The sequence below is a fragment of the Halichoeres trimaculatus genome, unplaced genomic scaffold, assembly GCF_033239565.1.
Source record: "Halichoeres trimaculatus isolate MK-OKI-2021-1 unplaced genomic scaffold, fHalTri1.1 fHalTri1_scaffold_12, whole genome shotgun sequence".
In the NCBI taxonomy this organism is placed as follows: Eukaryota; Metazoa; Chordata; class Actinopteri; order Labriformes; family Labridae; genus Halichoeres; species Halichoeres trimaculatus.
In genome coordinates this window covers 15,875,635-15,894,180 of record NW_027437190.1, presented here as the reverse complement: position 1 = coordinate 15,894,180, position 18,546 = coordinate 15,875,635, and the positions used below count along the sequence as shown (strand labels likewise).

At 43.3% G+C, this 18,546-nt stretch overlaps 2 protein-coding genes across 2 annotated transcripts in view; one reads left to right on the top strand and one right to left on the bottom strand.

The window, feature by feature from the left end:
• kirrel3l (kirre like nephrin family adhesion molecule 3, like) overlaps window positions 1-18,546 on the top strand; it is a 135,532-nt gene that overhangs the window by 72,688 nt on the left and 44,298 nt on the right. The gene's annotated exons all lie outside the window — the stretch shown is intronic.
• nphs1 (NPHS1 adhesion molecule, nephrin) overlaps window positions 1-18,546 on the bottom strand; it is a 115,974-nt gene that overhangs the window by 96,655 nt on the left and 773 nt on the right. The gene's annotated exons all lie outside the window — the stretch shown is intronic.

The window sequence follows — 18,546 nt, the reverse complement described above, 5'->3', positions numbered from 1 at the left end:
TGAACAAAACATTGTGTAGCGTGGTGGTGGCACAGCCTATAGTTGAAATTCTATGCTGAACTCTAAATGGATGTGTATAGCTTAGGTAACATCACTGCAACACCATTGCAGGGAAGAATAGTCGTGCCTTTAGTTTCCTCATGCTGGGCATGCAGCTGCTCAGTTGATTTGGGCATTTCACCCCGACAAGTTATTTTACTCTTTTAGTGACTTTCCTTTTTTTTTTTTTTTTTTTTTTACACCAGTGGCTCTGACATATGGAGCTGTGCAAGGGAGAACTAACAGAAAGTTAATCTGCCCCTGATTCCCATGGCTTGGACAAACTCCCCCTTTTAATAAACTAGGTCACAACTTAGCAGAGCCAATCTAGGAGAAGAAAAAGCCCCATCAACTAAAAATAAAAAGTGAGGTACAAAAACAGGGAAGAAAACAAGTACACTCGTGTAAAAAAAAAAAAAAAAAGAATCCAAATTGGATCTCTTTGTTCTGAATTTGGATCATTTGCGATGTAATTCTTGCGCAGCAGTGCAGAGGGGTGGAAATCGCTCGCAGGCCAAGAACACCATTGTCTTTGGACGAGACAATAAAGGAAGAAGGCCCCGCACAGCCTACAAACACAAGTCAACCCACATCCTTAAACATGAACACCAAGCTGGTGTAATCGACTATAGACATAAGCTGCAGGATGTGATTGAAACAGTGCTGACAGCAGTGTCAAAGACGAAACGCAGAGCCAGTTGAAGGGGGGTGAAAGTGGCTGCAGATGGTACTTTTCTTGTGGTTTGTAATGCAGTGAGAAGCCTGTGTTTACTTTTCCCGGGTCATCTGTTCTGTGGAAAATATGGTGGACACATTTTCCTCTGTCATCTCTGATAACACAATCGTTAGGCTTGTGTCTGTCAAGCTGCTGGCCACCTCTTTTCTCCACTTCTATCCTTCCCTTTCCTCTCCCGGGTCTTAGCTGCACTTTGTCGTGGCAACCCTGCAGGCATGCTGTCTCTCCTCCTGAGCTCAAAGATTCTGCAGCACCTTGGATGTGCCCCTCATGGGAAAGAAGACGAAAAAGAGAGCCTAAGAGCAAGGGGAAAAAAGCAGTGTAGCAGAGGCAAAAGATGGGATAGATGGAGGAAAAATGAGTTGTGTTTTCATGTTCACAGCCTGTCCTTTTGATGTACACACCAAAACAACCTGAGGCCCACAGCAGCCAATCCCAGTGGCTAACATGACAGTCGGCTTGGCAGCCACTCTCCACGCTAGAGACTCCACTCCGCCTCTCTTCCCGCCCTGTCCTGCCGTTCTCACTATCACCCCCTCCCCTATCCTCTACCTTCATGACGTCCCTCACTTCCCACTCCTCAGCCCTCCATCTCACATGCCAAAGCACATTTGGCACCCCAGGACCAAGCCTTCCATTTCTGCCAACCAGTCTCCCTGTGATGCCAATGGTTTTGGAAACAGCTCGGCACCATGAATCTGGCACACCGCATGCAACAGAAAACAGTGCCCATTTACACCCAACTTTCTAAATAAAAACGATAGGCGGGGAGAATCCTCTTTGTCTGAGAGATCTCCATTGGACTGATCCAGAAATGAGAGGAGGAGGAGGAACAATGTGGGGTGCAAACCCATATTCAGCTGTGCACAGCTGCACGCACACACAGACACTCGGCATTATTAATTTTCATGACAGAATTCATAACAATAAGGCCAGTGCCAAATGAAAATAATTACAACAAAGGAGGGGATACTAATTAAGATATGGAGAATTATTATATACATACATCGCCAGCAGTGGTGTGATCATCACTGTTATTGTTTTTTATTGTCTTTCATCTCTGTTAAGAGGCGATGAAAATCAATGGCAGGCTCTCCCTGCGGCTTGGCAACCATCTGAAGAGGATGGAGATGGCTCTCTGTTATGGCTCCCTCCTTCAATACACACTCACACACACAGACGCACATACACACTCAGTCAGGCGCATCCACATGCGTTATCACATACTGTAAACACACACACAGACACACACACAAACTTCCTCCACCATTGGCTGCTGTGACGAGAGATCGCTATCAGGGTGAGGCAGGGTTTTAATTGATCTTGGTCACAGTTTAATGTGAGGCGAGGATTAGCCGTTATCGGTGGAAGGGAAGTGGCAGAAGGAAGGGTTCGGGGAGGAGATATCACAGTCCCTGACGTTAAAACCCGCCGCCCTTGATGACAGGAATTCTGCGATGTGACCCACTAAGATGTGAGAGTTGCTGCTGGGAAAGTGCGAGTGGAAATCTGGGCAATGGAGACATGGCCAACATCAAGCTGAACTTAATCCCAATTTCCCTGTGACGTTTTGGGTCTGATCGAGGCTATTTCTATCCTTATGTAGAGCGAGGGATGGAGCTGGTGCCAGGGTTTGGCCTGTGCTATTTAAATCCACAACTTGTTATTAAGCTTTATTGGAGCATACAAGACATGAAAGTGAGCCATGTTTGATTATTGGCAGGTGAATCATCAGAGAGCAAAAGGGCATAAAGGAGCGGCCTGTGAAGAGGTATGGGACTCCCTTTGCATCACACTCCCGCATTTCTGGCATCCAGAGTCTGAGTTCCTGCCGTCTTTGTGATTCCCCATGGTTCAATAAAAGAGGAGATAAATAAGGTACAGGGCAGACAGGGTCAACATTAATCACCAAATTACACAGCGCTACCAACATAGCGGTGTGTCCTGTGGCCACCACACATCATCGGGGACGGATATAAGATTTTTTTTTTTTCTTCTGAGCCACAGATTTCAAAGAGTACTTTCGCTGTAGCTTAAATGCCAGGGCAACATGAAAAAAAAAGCTGCAGAGGGTGCCAGTTGGTAAAGCTTCAAACTGAATAAAGGAGAAAAACATCACAGCTGAATAGGGATGGCTGCTCCGTTGTTGGTTTTTGTCCACCAAAGAGAACATTGTGAAATTTCTAATCAGACAAAAAGAAACAGTGAAGTAAGAACAGAGACAGTTATCAACTGAGAGAGAGCAGAAAAAGCCTCATAGCAAGTGGTAAAGCAGCTTTGACCCTCCCATCCCATGACTTTTTTCTACATAGCATGGAGCTGTGCTTGGTTTTTGCTCAAGTGTATTTCATTGATAGTGGAGGCAGGCAGCTTGAGGGGGTGTAGACAAGCAAAACAAATCATCCCAGCCATGAATCTGCTGCTTCTTCTGCTTCTCTTTTCTCCTCTTGGACAGTTTTCTCATTCAGCACTCTCCACTGACAGTAGACTATAGTTCAAGAGCCTCTTAACAGTCTCCCTCACCCCACTCCACCCCTAGCCGCCTGCTTTTCTCTGAGTTCCCAAGACAACACTTAACCCAAAGGATGGATGAAAAATCAGAGGCAGCAGAATGTTCAATTTCTCTACCGAGGATCCTGTAAACGAGCCAGAATTTGATTTCAGAGTGTTGTGTTGCGTTAGATGCATTTGTAACTTTGTTGCGCAAATGGTCAATACAGTACCAGCATCCTGTGCAAGGCAAGACGAGAAACAACACCATTAAAGTAATCAAGTCTTTTCCTCACAGCCAACCCCTGATTTATGTCACGCCTTAAAATATGATTAACATGGGACTGATTTTCATATTGTATCAGCTGATTGAATTAGGAATATTTTATCACCTCCTGTATTGAGGCATCATACTGTACGGTCTAACACACACACACACCTTTTTGAGCACCTAACATCTCTGTGCCCCAACTCATTCAGGGCCATAAAAACATATTTATGAGAGCATCAGGCCATTGAGCCACAGCAATGTTTGCCATTTTCTCTGCGCTCTATGATTCCATCCTAGCGTCGAGATTGATTCTGAGAGCGCCTACTGTGTCACCCTCCATAAGGAATATGTATAATTCAACAGCCTGTTTTTTTTCTTTCTTTTTTCTTTCTTTCTTTTTTTTTTTTTTATAAACATACACTCATACTATTACCAGCCCCTCAGCGACGAAGCCATCCAAGGAAAAAAGAGGATTGTCTGCTTGGGGGGCAGAGCAGAGGGGTTTGTGGGAGTGGAGGGGGGTTGCTTGTGCGGCTTTTTATTCCCCTCAATGCCCAGAGTGCTGCAAACACAAGTCCCATGTTGTTCCCTGAGCAGAGACACTAACAGACTGTCACATGGTAGGACACTGCCAGCTGAATAATCACCAACACCAATGCTGCCTGGAAATTGTCAACCTGTCATTTCTAATGGCCATGGTGGGCCAGATGCTTGCAGAATAGGACTCACACATCAGCCCGGGCTTTGTACCTGAGCCTGGTAGGAAGACCACTGCTGTGCTGTGCTGTTCTGATGTTTCTACGTGGCTCTGTGTGTAGAAACTGGTGTGCACTGAATCCTTTAAGGGGGGGAACAACTCAGTGTGAACATCAGAAGTGCTTTTTTTCTCTGTGAAATTGTGCATGCATGATTAAATGTATACACTCTTACATGTATGTGTGAGTGTGTGAGTCCGGGTGTGACTCTGTGGGCTAAAGAAGTGTGTCTCTGTCTGTCTGTCCCAGCAACTGAGGCCTCGCTGGGCGATGCAGGACTACAGTCATTACATCCACGCTCTCGCACAAGCAGATGGCAAAACAGATGATCCTCGCTCATCTCACTCATGACCATCCATATTTATTTCATGGTTGCTGGCCCACAGACTCCCCATGCCTATCACTTCTCCATGAGTGCCTTGGCAGGGAGAGGGCTGCCGACGCACACAAGTGTTTGGAAAACAAAACAGGCATGAAAAAGGAAGCAAGTGTGAAAGAAAACAAGTGAGAGCGACCATGAGAAAAAAAAAAGCTGTGAAAACTTTAAAAAAAGGAAACAATGGTACTTGCCGATGGTTGCCTGTCAAAGCTGTTAAATAACTTCACATTTATCAAAGACAGCAGCAAATCCATGTGTTGTTGTGAGCTACTGTTCACGACTAAGGCTCTGGTCGATGTGGGTTGACGTGATTTATACCTCTTCCCGGTGTGCCAATAAATGAAAGGTCTGATTGGCTCTGTGTACAACTGGACAGTGTGCCTCTTCACTCACTGCCTTTGATCTCCTGCTACTTACTGTGGAAATGAGCAACCTAGCCTAAGACAAACTCACAGATAGCCCCATACATTACCATCCTATCCTCTGGAGCTAGGCCAGAGCTAAAAAGCCCAAATTGGTCTGCACCACTGCTGTTAAATGGAACTGGCTATGACAAGAGGCCATTTTTAAATCCACTTGAACAGCTCAATGCAGCTTCGGCGACATCGATGCGGTGCAGCTTCTGCTGAGGCAGGAAAGTTACCAGGTATCCTAATTATCTTCATCTTCACTTCTCTGTTTTATGTATAGATGTGTGCATTAATGGGTGGATTTATTCTGCCACCATCATCAAATCTTACCTTGGCCTCCTGCTCACCCCCTCCTCTTCCTCTCCTTGCTCTTTTATTGTAGACGTCTTAACACATACTTCATGGCCTGACCAGATCTGGCAGCAGTTGTGGACGATGGATGAAATTTAGGTTAATCATAAGAAGTGACATAGAGGTGTCCCCTCAGGGCCAGTGGCTGAGTGAGCAACTCAATTAAGAGCAAACAGTCTCAGACAGGGCCACCCATGCAGGCTTGATCTCTGTGAGCTCCAGGGTTAGAGGGAGGGGAAATCTCAGCAGTCTTGCCTGCCCTCTCCTTACTCTCCCTGGGCAGGCGATGGATTCAGCTCTGGCACTAGCAAGGCAAAGCCAGGGGGATGAGTGACCGTGTGCTCCAGTTACTCTGTCGCAGATGATTCACCATAACTGAGGGGGGCTTTAAGCAGGACATGTGACACACACAGATGAGTGGACAGCAGCTTTGTTCCATTATCAGTCAGCCATGGGATCCAGGGTATGGGAGGGTGGGAGCAGGAGAGGGCAGCATGAGCGGGAATCATAAACACGATACCAAACCACCATCTCCCCTGTTTCCCTCTCCCTTGAGCCAGACTCCAGGAGGGGACCATGTTGAGGTTAGTGATAAGGGCAGATTGTGGCCATACTGTTAGCAGTGGTATGGAAAGAGCCAGGAGGCTCAGGATAGATAGCTAGCTCTATCAAGGCCAAGAAAAGACCCTTGAGTCTAAGTGCCATCATTTCCAATAGCAACAAGAAGATAGAGACAGCTGGTGCCTGAGGAAGAACACTGCGGCTGATTTGTTTAACCCAAGGACAGAAGACAGGTGAAATACAAAGAGGGCGGGGCTGCCAGAGTACCACAAGTATGATTCTTAATGCTCATCATTGGATGTGATTAAAACACTGCAGCGTGATTCATGGATGAGTAACTCTTCCAAATTAGACTCTTCACTTCTTCAAAATGCAGTGTCAGTTTTGATTATATGTTGAGATTTGGTAATGTTCAAAAAGACACTCTGCTGTCAAGTGGAGTTCAGAAAAGCTGTTGTATTAGCATGTCTCTGAGACCAAAAGGACCAGGATGCCGTTTAAGAGCTTTGTGGTCCTTACAGCATGAGTGAAGTTGGCAACAGTCAGCTGTCAGTACACCAAGGAGCTGGTGGACATAAGAAGAGCATGCGAGCCTGACTGTGTCCTCATTATGACACATGGCATGCAAGGTTCACCAGGAGTTGAGGATCAGGGTGAATCTAGAGGCTGGCCTCTAAATCTGCTTTGGCAGGTATAGACCTTGCTGCTTGTCCATTACAGTCTTTCTTTTCATCATCCGTATGACTGTAATATTAAGTTCTTCTGTGTGTGGGTGAGACTCTGGGGAGCTTTATCAGACCTCTCATACCCATTACAGTCATAAACATGCTCACAAAGTAGCGCTCCGTAGGGGCAAGCATCTCGAAGTAGACTGGAGTCTGAGCCTGGCTCTTTTATGTGCTTCTTGTGAGTTACTCTGTTTGCCTCTTAGGTTCATCCTCAGAGCCGAGGTGGTCTGACTAAAAAGAGCATGCAAAAAGGGAGGTTTCAAGGCTACAGTTGTCGTGATTTGGGCTGCTCCACACTAAAGATTTCCTTTTTCAATAGGTGTTGCAAATGTATGAAATTGATTTGATAACATTTATGTGACCATTAGAAAATCATGAAAGTCTCAGCTTTAAATAAGCCTTTTATTACATAGTTCATACAGTGCTACTTCTCAGAGAAATAAAAACCATGACTGCTAGCTGTTAAAAAGTGCATTTTTTTGTACACAAAGCATTAAAGGTTGGGTCTGCATGATTTTCCCAAAATATTGCATGTCAACTCTTACAAGTATAATCCTTTGAGCCTCTATACTTGTTATATATATATATATATATATATATATATATATATATATATATATATATATATATATATATATATATATATATATATATATATATATATATACTTCTTAATGTTTTGGTTGTTTTAGGATAATTCTGGGCAGAGAGGAAATGTGGCTACCTCAGCCAATCACAGCACTTCCAGTGTGCAAGTGACTTTGAGTGTTAATTGTGAGTGGAAAAAGCTATCCTAAGCAACCACGATAATGGACGCAGCACGGAGAAAGAAAAACACAACCGAAGTGAAAAGAAATTCCAAACACATAAAGCTTTTTTTTTTTTTTTAAACAAGGGTGAAGCTTGACATGACTCTCACCAACATAGAAATGCGATGCTACAGGTAATCACTGGGCCAGTAAGTGTGTTCACTTAAGCCGTGTTTCCACCAAGCAGATCGGTTTGGTTTGTCTCGGTACGGTGCGCTTTTTGCTGCGTTTCCACTGACTCATCCCGGGAAAAATCCCCTGAAACCAAGACGAGCCGGCCTTCTTTTTTGGGACTCTTTCGTATGGGTGCCAGACTGAACTGATCCTTTCTCGGAAGGTGGAGCAACACACTGCAGACTGTTGATTGGTCAAAAGAATCATCACTTACCCCGGCAGTGACTGTATTTCTCCTGGCCTCACACAGTCTTCACTGAAACAAAGCTTGATTGCACTTTGTAACAGATAGTTACATGACATCACAGAGAGGACGAAATGCTGCATGTCTTCCATCCTTCGCGATTTTCTTCTTTGTTGGATTTAATCGCGGGGTAAGCTGCTACGGCGTCGCGCTATTGTTTAACAGCTGCGGCTTCCGGCATCCGGCTTACACGGCGCCCACCACGAGAGGGCACAGTTTGCTGTGGAAACGCAAACGGGATCAGGCTTAACTGTACCAAACGGTCCCAAACCGTACTGAACTGACCCGGACTGCTTGGTGGAAACGCAGCTTTAGTCACGGTTGGAGGCTGTGGGTGTGCGCTGCTGATGGCACTGATCCAAGGAGGGGGAGCCCAGTCTGAATGTTTTGTTTACTAACAAGTAACAAAAATTCCTGAAGACCCTACCTTTATGTAGAACACATGCCAGCCACGGTGCTCATGACCGAAATTATAGTTGTTTTTAATATGTTAGAAAAACCAGCAAGGAGAAACACTGTTGTCCTGATAACATTTTCCTCTACCATCTGCCATTTTTACCCTGGCTAAAATCAAAGTGTTGAGGGGTTATGATTTTCAAAATCTTTGATATTCTGTTTTTTTTTTTTTTTTTTTTAATTGAAGTTTCATCTTTTTACTAGTCCCTAGTTGTATTATTGTACTCCACCCAGCTGTGACTTTAGTACATCTGAAAGCTGCACATTAACTGCATGAACAACAAAAGAAAAAGAATGCTAACTGCATTAAACTGGCAAAAAAAAGGAAAAAGAATTAGCAACAGTTGCTGGAAACATGGCTGTTCTGCTTGAGAACAGAGAATGTTGATGCTGCTGCTACCTGCTACAAGTGGCACCAAAATCTGGTGTTAACTGAAGCTACCATGGCTAGATATTAAATAACTGTATCTTCCTTACTAGCAACTCACACACAGAACAGACCTACTATACTTTACAAATATGTCATAGTAGAGCCTTTTCTTCCCACACACTCACTCCCGAAAAGCTCCAGCCTGCCCCTGAAATTTTCCAAATTTGCAGTTTCATACTTGACTCTCATCGTTGGATTTTTTTTGGTCATACAAGAGGGGGAAGGTGTCAAGAGGTTATGACACAATTTAAGAAAGATGAATTTGCTTGTTTCAACAGAACATTTGACACAAATTTCGCTCATTCAAAATGAAATGTGAAGTGATAGTAAATAGGGGTCTTGTGCTCTTAAAGTCCAACCACTCCTGCAAGTGCCAGTCTCTCAGCTGACTTTATGAAGACTGCTTCCATTGCCTCAGTATAAAGCTTTGGGACAGAGACTTCTGTCATGTGTTTCTTTGTGCTAAAATGCTTCATTCTCAACAACACTGTGAGGACACACTGTTGGTCCTTGGTGGAGAGCACCACTCTGCTGTCTTGTATGTGCACACAGAAGACAAGCTATTAGAAGCTGTGTTTGTTTGCAATCCATGGGTTTTACTTCAGCCACAGTTTGGTAAAGCAAGGCGTAGTGTTGGATCACAGGGTTGCATAGGTTCGTCGTACTTTTGCAGTGCTTTGATAAAGCCTCACAGAGCTCATACAGGACATGACCTTTATTAATGTTGCACACTTGGACAAAAGAACGATGTTCCAGGCGTGCATTGGTTTTTAAAATAAACTTTTCCTTTCAGCTCTCTGTGAACACAGAGACACAAGCACAGAGATTCACCATGGCTGCATCCTGCAATTCAACCTGGTCTACTGAAATGACACACGTGCACAACATCTGCGCTCTCACACACACAGTGTTTAGCATCAGTTCCCCACAGTTATTCACACTCACACACAACAACATTCAGCACACCCTCACAGTAATTAAAGTGAGCTACAGGTGGTTAGGCTTAGCATCTTCTAGCAAGCAAACACAACAAGTGCAGAACTTCAAAGACTGCTAATCAACCCACAAAAGTTTGACGTAAATGACTTATGCACATGAACAGAAGTCTGGTTTCTGTCATATGCATTCATCATTCATGTCGCTACATTTACCCACTATTTCACTACTTTTGCTCACCTGTAAACACAGAAACACAAACACAGAAATTCAACATGGCTGCATCCTGCATTTTATCCTGGTCTACTTAATGACATGCTTGTACCTGTGCATTCTAAAGACCCCAAAGCTGCCCCGGAATGCCTGTTTTGCTTTGCTCATTTTAGACACCAAAAACTACATGAATATTGATCTTTTAAAAGCTGAACAAGATATAATACAACATTAACTTCTTCCATTCCAGTTTAATAAGTCAATCCAAAATGTGTCCCAACATCAGCTTGTAATGTGATAGGCCCTGATTCTATCTCACTACCTGCCACTGTCACCATTCACACACAGCAGCACTTACAGTGCTTCCACAAGAGTGGGGCTTCATTACAGCAGAAACAATTGATTTATATGTCCTCTGAATTGACTGAATTGGGAAAATATATTGCAGTGCTTTGATGAATTGACCTTTTTACTCAGCCCTGCTACATATAAGTGTCCATACTCACTGTCTGAATGAATGAGTGAAAAGGGACGTACCATAGGATGTACTTCATTCCGTGCATGATGATTGCACTGGTGACATAATACAATTTGCATGATAGAAACCTCATCACCTCCCCTCATGGCGACTCTTCTAGACACCGACATGCTGCACTCATTGCTACCTGGGTGAGAATTTCACCAGCCGGCTGGCAGGATAAATTCATTGAAAAGTTGGAGAGAAAGATTCAGACATTGACATTCACACAAGGAGGTCACACTGAATATTTGGGAACATTTTCTAGAGCTTGGCTGCACTGGAATACAGCTTCTGTCTAATGCATATGCTCGCCAAAAGGCTACTTATCATAACTATTCTGTTGGGGTTTTAAACTAGTTATCAATAAGTTTTCTTTTAATTCTACTGCCTTGTTCAGACCTCCAAAAGAAAAATAGACCATCTACTTAAAAATGTTCCTTTCATAGAAAGGCAATTTGTTGCACATCTTTGCTGGGTTCAAACAAAGTAAAAATTAGCTTGTATTTTTAAAGTAAAAAGCTAAAAAGAGCTACAATTGGATTCAATGATATCCCTTAATGAATTTAAGAGCATCATTAAGAATAAAGTGACAGAGGCATGTGGTTGTTTTTCTTGAAAGCCAAATGTGTATTTGATTATTTGTTTTAAACTGGTTGATTGTTTTGTGTCATTTTCTATGTACCGTGACTCTGTACGGCTGCTATTTTGGCCAGGTCTCTCTTGTAAAAGGGATTTTTTTTTAAAGCTCAATGGGACTTCTCGATTAGATAAAGGTTAAATAATCAAATGATTAAACAAATAAATAAACAAAAGGAATAATTAAATTAAATTAAATCAAATTAAATCAAATTAAATTAAATTAAATTAAATCAAATTAAATTAAATTAAATTAAATTAAATTAAATTAAATTAAAATTAAATTAAATTAAATTAAATTAAATTAAATTAAATTGAATTAGATAAAATAAAATAAATAAATAAATAAATAAAATACAATCTGATGTAGAATAAGATTTTAGCAGAGAAATACAGTGCACCCATGTCCAGGACAGGATAGCAGATTACCAGATTGTTGACAGGGGCCACCATAATCAGCACAAAACGAGAGTTCCTCACAGCTGCTTTTAAGAGTGTGTTTCTGGAGTTAACTCTGCAGTTAGGTGTGACAGATGGCACCAGACAAGGTGCAGCACCTGAACAGAGTTAAAGGGTTTTGGGGAAACATCCAACTAAAGAAAATTTGGTCTACTGAGACTCGTCCTGTCGACTGTTTGGTTGCTATTTTGGGACAGCCCTAATAGTGATGGGATGAGAAGTCTCAGCATAGCCATTGAGGCTTTTTTGATTTTAATAACCCTTTTATTCTGTTGTCCCTGAAGATTTGGAGTAAACACATCCAGGGTACTTTCTAAAGGATAAGATGTCTTCTGTCAACCAAAAAAAGAAAAATGATAGCAGAAGTGCTCCTCTAAATTTCATTCAAAATGCCCTGAGTCACATTCATGTATCAGCTCAGGTGTTTTTTTTGTGTCACTTTGTGGTTGAACTGTCCACCTACAACTAAGGCAGAGAGAGTAGATGTTAGGAAATGTATTTTGATTACAGGGTAAACAAGAAACTGACAGTCATGTTTAATACATTTTTCCTTATGAGCAGAATATTTCCATGAAGCTGTGAGACAGTGAGCCAAAGTCAAGACCTTCAAGGGCAAAACCTCTGAAAACTAAAGGATATGTGATGCAGCCCCTTGCATTACCACCATCAATCACACAAGTTCATAGTGACTGTCAGCTGTAGCCTCTCCTCATTTCATTTCCTTGTCATCTTGTTGGCTCGCCTGCTGACTAGCAAACAAGATAACAGCAGAAGAGCATAATGTGCCGTCTAACGTCACCTCTGAGTTCTGTGGCTCTTGTTGCTGTGGCGATTGCAGAGGGCAGGTTGTGGTGCCCTGACCTGTAGTCCCTTCAAAAGGATAATGAGCCTCATGGCTCCCCGAATGAATGGCGTGGGCGGCCGAGGTTCAGTCTGTTTCCCCATAATGAGCTTCCAACCTTTCAACGAAAAAGTCACAGGGCTTTTTTAGCCTTTTTAATTCCATCTCTATATCAGCTGATCTATAAGAAACAAGCATAGACAAGACAGCAGAGTTCAAATATGCAAAGAGCCTTGAGTGTGATCATGCACACCAGCGCCTGGAACAGTGAGAGTAAACAATAAGAAATGCAACACCAGCTGACATTTTGAGGTCAGCGTCATTCTGCTCTTCATCTCTGGCTCCTCAGCGATCCTGATTAGCTGGAGTGGCTTTGAGGGGGGAACGTTCTAAGTGTTTGTCTATGGAGCTAATTAAGACCGACATACAAAGCTACAAACAAAACAACATATCAGCTACATTAAATCTCATCTGAAGGCGCTGAGCAGTACAAACATGCCACTCACTCACTCACTCACTCACTCACTCGGTTACTCACCCCCCACCTTACTCCCTTACCCCTTCCTCCCATCCACCACCTTCAGGCCGTGGTGTGCTTGCTGCTGAGAAGACAGCGGAAGGTAGACAGCGCTGTGATTTTAGCCATCAAACACATGTCATCTTCCCTGAGTGGGCAGGGAACAGAGGCGGCTGAGGGAGACAGTTGTTGCAGCACAGTATTGTGTGATGGGTAAGGAAAAGTAGACTGTGTGTGTGTGTGTGTGTGTGTGTGTGTGTGTGTGTGTGTGTGTGTGTGTGTGTGTGTGTGTGTGTGTGTGTGTGTGTGTGTGTGTGTGTGTACGTGTGTGTGTGTGTGTGAGGCAGGGGCTGAAGGGAACAGATAAGGGGTAGACAGGAGAGAGGACAGTTGCAGGGACTTTTTCGAGTGCGAGCCTGTCAAGCATGGACTCCTGTGACAGCCGCAAACTGAACTCCTGGTGAGCTGCTATTTCCTGCACGATGGTCAAGATTGCAATGATTGTCCTCACTGCACAGGCCACCCAGAAAGCTGCAGACACAGATGTTTAGGCAGACTGGCTGGATATGGCTGAAATTCCTGCCCCTGTAATGTGAACAGGAACTCTCTGAAAACAGCAGGTGAAGCTTTGTGACACCTAAATCTCCAGGCATGTTTTTTATGAATTAACATTTCAATCTAATTCAGCCTTTCTCAGGGTTTGGTAGATCAAATAGCAGAGCGCCACCTTAAATCATCCAAAAAAAATGTTAGAGTTAAATTTGTACCCTTGCAAGAAAGGTATGTTTCACTTGTCCTTTTGTGTGAGAAATCATTATGTGCCCTGCTGAGGAGAGGAAATGTGCTAATGCAAGTTTCATTACAGAGATAAAGGCACCTGTGGAGCTGTGATTTAAATAACCTCTTTGATACCATCATGAATTCAACACGACTCCCTTCCTTACCTTATTGTTTGCTAATTAGTGCCAGAAACCACTGTGAACCTGGACCACTTGAACGAACGCTGAGCACCAGTCCCCATAGAGCGCTGTGGGACCGAGGGAGATCTGGAACCTGGCCCTGCAGACTTTCAAACAGCCATATAATGACAGCTCTCAGCAAGACTCTGATTTCATTGAGGCTTTGATGTGACCGCTAATGGCTGCTGACAGAAAGGCTCACACCCAGCTCATCACGCTGCTTCTTATTGTATTTTCCTAGCCTGGCTAGGACCGAGCTCTGGCTTTACCAAGAATTGATTTAATCTGACCTTTGTGTTAAATCCACATTAACCCGTCTAGGATTAATGAAGAGAGAGGAAAAGAACCTATTTGTTATGGCCGTACAACAAAGATGGCTCAAGCTGGAGACATTAACTCTTAATGTGACACCCCTTGTACTTCTACCTCCCCCACCCCCTGGTTGCTTCTTGCAGTAATCTGCAGGATCTAGCTCTGTCTGGTCAGATTTGCACAATGCCATGTTTGTTTAAAACGTGCAAACAGATGTCAAAGAACACACAGCTTCTGTCATGTTGTATTATGTTACATGTCAGCCAAGAAAAAATACAACCCATCATTTCACGCATGTACCCTGAAAATACAAACTAGTGCATACACATGCATACCCTGCCAAACATGGGCATGCACTCTCTCACACACACATCCGCACACACTCTCATCACATAGCAGACTGTTTGTTTATGTCTCTCAGAGAACCTACTTGAGCTGCGGCCTGGTCAGCCAACCATATTATTTGCCATGTGGCAGTCACAACAGGTTTGACTCTTCATCCGGCCCAGTTCGTGCCCATTGAGTTAACAGGTTTCAGCTGCAGCGAGGGCATGTCAACCCAAGAATGCACTAATCAATCATATTTCACTTCAAGCACGCCCCGGCTCAACCACAACCTACCGTCGTCCTCCCTCTCTCCTGCAGCTCCATCTCTTTCTTTGCTTTCTCTGTGTCTCCTGAGCACACGGTGCGGGGAACACTTAATGACTCAGACAAGCTGTTCACATGGACAATAATGAGCAGGTTTTGGTTGAGGGGAACCACAATTTCTAGTTTGCACTTAGGTACTTGAGCTAGTGTTACAGCATTAATGAATAGTACCACAGGGATCTCTATTAACTCTACTCTTATTAAAAGGTCAGTGCTGCACCACTCTCACATACATAGAGACAAGAGCTGATAGCATTTTTGGTTGCTTACCTGATGATGTTAGAGGGTTTAAAGCTTTAACTCTGTTAAGGAAATCCTTTCAGCTAACTAAATGTGGTTACACAATGTAAACAATGAAAAAGCACATCTGTAGCAGTAAGCCACTTTAAAAGGTCTTTGATGTATTCATGGATAAATTGCTGTATCCCCCTCCCTCCTGCATGGGCCTCAGGACAACATCTTAACTGATATAAATCAGCTTTACTGCGACTGGTCAAAGTTTACTTATTCACATCACAGAGCTTTCAAGCGATCATCTATCAGCAAAGCTAATCTATTTTTCTCTCAAAAGGGTCCCTTTTTCTTTTCATTCATGGGACCACTTAATTTGAGCACAACCTGTTTTAATACGACACGTATTATGTGGAACGGCTGTACCCTTGAGCAATGTACTTTACCTGCATTTCTCTGGTGCAAAGCTCAGCCGTACAAATGGGTTCCAGATTTTGTGAGTCACTTGGGATGAAAGCTTGTGCCAAGCCATGAAATAATAACACTAATATTAACATAAGGTCTCAATTCCTCCTGACTCTATCATTTTCAAGCACTTATTTTAAGTTTGGGAATGCTGATCGACAATTCATGTAATCCATGTGTTGTTGGCTGGGATTTTGACGTACGACAGGGCATACCCTTGGCTTACAACCTCTAGTGTAAAATATGATTAAGTCGCCAAGGTAATTGGGGCGAGTCCCAGTGGAGGTTTGGGGCTTGTTTCTTTGGTGTGGCAAGGGCGTGATGAACTTCCTCTTAGATTGTGTTTTCTAAAAGCAGTTCTAATCATGGCGAGGATATGGTCTTTAACAGGAACTGCCAGGGAAAGTACACAGTGCTCAAGACATGGGGAGGCACTTGAGACAGGGATGAAATATGCAATCAGGAAATACTGGAAGGAAGGCAACTGCAGGGAGCGAGTGGCCGGCTAATAATAGAGCAGATAAGAAAGCAGTGTAACCCAAACAATACGCAGACTAACTGCTTTAAATCTGGTCTCACAGGAAAATGAGCTCATCATGCACGCTTTTAGCTGTCCTCTTGAGCTGGATGTTCGGATGCAGATGACATTTAGTGTACAAAAATGATAACATTTTCAAGATGTTTTCATACACATTCAAATAGACTTTTACAAGATAAGAAGATTAACATGACAACTCATTCAGATTTGACATCATAAAACGATCACAGGCACATTAAAAGCTAGTTTGGGGATTGAAATGTCGCAAAAAAAAAACAACATTTGGCATTTTTGGCTGACAAAAACTAAAGTGGTGTTTCACAGTAATCCAATCCAAACTACAATCCTCCGATGCAATCTCTGCTGAAAATCATGATTTGTTATCCCCTCCACTAGGCAAGGAGGTCAGGGGACTAACAGGAGGCCTATGTGGGAAATAACACCTACTTTTTGAATCAAAACAACCTTTTCCTCATCCTTAAACACAATCTGTCGGCCCGCCCTATCTTCCAAGACATCCTCAGTAACAGATGCTTATCCTGAGCCTATCAAGAAGAGATGAGGGAATGAGGCCAAAGGAAAGGAGTTCTCTAAGATGTGTAACAACAAAACAAAGGCCATGTTTTCAACAGAGTGGAACTGGTTGTCTGTGTCCCTGTGTTTTTTTCTTCTACTGCATCTGTTTCCTCTTCAAGAAGGGAAAAAACAAAATCTGACACTATATCTGTTGTTTTACTTCTGAAGTTACATAGACATTTTCAAAGACATAAAGCTACAAAACACTCTTTTGACTCAGAGTCGTCTTTCATAACATTGATTTAGCAATGCTGACCTGTTTATGGCAGCACAGTGGGGGTTGTAGGTCCATTTAGTGGGATGGAAAGGATCTATTGACCCTTAAGACAGCTGAGGTACACTAGTAGATCTTTAGCTCTCTTTCTTGGCCAGTCGTTAGCCCCCGCACACAAGGGACCTTTGTGTCTCTCTCTCCTTTGGCTGGCAGCTGTGGGCTAAGCACTCATCCATAGATCTACACGTTTGCAATTTTGAAGAGGTAGGAGTGCCAGTCTATCATTTTTTCCTTCCTCCTTGTTCAAATCTGGGGAATCTTGGAAATGAGGTGTGCGAAACATTGCCAGAGGAGGTTGATTATTCCCGCCATTTATTTGCAGGGTTTTTCCCTCTTCTTTCCATTAAGCCCCGATGTAAGACGACAGAAAGTCAGTTGAGGAATGATGGACAGCAACAATCGATGAAATGGTCTGAAAAAGAAAAAAAGTCAAATGGTTTTACTCCACGTAACAGTGAGTTTATGTACTCATGCTTATGGAGAAGAACCCTGAGATGATTACAGTAAATGTAAGGGGTTAGGATAATCACAGGAAAAGTAAGATACATATTTATGTTTATGCTAAAAGGAATGTGGTATTAATTTAGAGCATATGGGCTTACAGGCGTTTAAGCCTTAAGCAGGGAACATAGATATGCTGTGGTTTATTTTGTTTATATCTTTGCGATAGTCATGTAGGACCGGGAAGGTATTTGAATAAGTATGCCAAAGCCATTCCAGATGTTACATTTTGAATCATGTCATATCCACTTAGTGTAACCGTCTAGGAACTCCATTTGCAGTAAATGCTCCTTAAACAAGGTAGTTTTGCAGGGTATCTGGTGGGATCAGCAGTCTTTGATCCACTCTCCTCCTCCCCACCGCTTGGCTCCCTTGACCTTTTGCAAACCCGATGTGACATGCACCTTTTCAGCTAAGACAATTTGACAAATAAGTGATGACCGCTCACATTTTTAATTTAGGAGTATAATGAAAAATTAACCGTGGCCAACTCAGGACCTTGATTTTTAAAACAAGTTTTCCATGAGCTCGCCTATCTCTCCCACACTCCTTTTCCTCTTTTAACCATCTATCTCGTCTGCCGGCCCTCACTCCCTCCTCTGCGCCCCACCTCTGCTGATCTCTTCCTCTACTCCTCCCTTCACTTCTGCTTCCCCCTTCCTGCCCCATAACTAATCCTTATTATGCCTCTCACATAAACTGCGGGTCTGGCACCAGACTGCCCAGCCTCACAGGCTAAAAGGAGCTGGTTGAGAGAGGAGCATCCTCACATCGCAAAGGGCCAAACGGCACAAAAGATGCTCCACAGACCCTGTTTCCTTCCCTCATTTGGGATTTCATCCATTATGTTCTTCTGTCATCCCCTCCTCAGTATAATAACTCCTGAAAGGTAGATAACTATTAATAGAGTTCGCACAGCACTGCAGTCATATGGATTGCCCCGCAGCGCTGTGACTAAGTAGAACTGATGTCTCCTGTGACAAGCGCTCGTGTCGCTGTCATCCAGGACGTGCAGACACTCTGCATACATTACCCACTGCTGGCTTCCCCTCTTTTGTCCCCCCCTCCTCCCTGTTGGATGGCA